Here is a 900-nt window from a genome sequence, read left to right as displayed (position 1 = left end):
ATCATGCTCTGTCGACATTTCATTGGGCGCGTCGGCCGTCAGTCGTCGTTCCTGGCGAAGTTGTTTCTGCACGCTCGGGGTTGGTCGCCGCCTCCGGCTGCTCTGTGGAGGCGAGAAACTTTTTTGATTGGCTGCCTCGGTTGGGCGTCACAATAGGGTGCTACGTCATAGGCTGGAAGGGTCTGTGTAAGCCCGCCTTCGCCCAGCGAGCAAAATAAGATGTCAGGTGACTGAAGGGGAAAAAAGGCGTCGCCTGATTGACAGAAGCGTCATCCTCTCATATGCCGCAAAACAAGAGTTGGGGGGTGGGACCTCGAGCAAAACGTCTGTGCTCTCATCGAAAGACACGAACTAGTCCATACGCCCCGCCCCCCGGATTTTATTCGCTCTTGATTGGCCTGTGGGTTCAGAATGGAGCGGGATCAATCCTGATTGACGCGTGTGCTGTCCAATGAAAGCCTAGATAATGTCTTTGTGCGAATAGGGCCTAATAATACTGATCTAAATCATTAAACCCTTCATGACAGGCTGAAGTCTAAGGTCCAAAACACACTGCAGGAATAATCCAGTTTGAGATCACTTTAACTGCCCTGGGGCTCAATGCTAGGGGATTCTGGGAACTGTAGTTTTGTGAGACGTTCAAGCACTCTATCAGAGAGAGCGCTGGTGCCACAATAAACTACAATTCCCAGGATTCCCTAGCACAGCCAGGGCAGTTAAAGCAGTCTCAAACAGGATTATTTCTGCTAACTCTAGGTGCGACTAAACTGTGGAAATAATGCAGTTTGACACCGCTTCAACTGCCTCGGCTTGGCTCAATCCTACAGAATCTTGGGATTTGTAGTTTTGTGAAGCACCAGCCCTCTTTGAAGGTTACAGACCTTGTCGAACTACAAAGTC

This window comes from Sceloporus occidentalis, unplaced genomic scaffold (assembly GCF_023333645.1).
Source record: "Sceloporus occidentalis isolate IW3139 unplaced genomic scaffold, rSceOcc1.0.p SCAF_1, whole genome shotgun sequence".
In the NCBI taxonomy this organism is placed as follows: domain Eukaryota; kingdom Metazoa; phylum Chordata; class Lepidosauria; order Squamata; family Phrynosomatidae; genus Sceloporus; species Sceloporus occidentalis.
Note: the sequence above shows the minus strand (reverse complement) of the source record.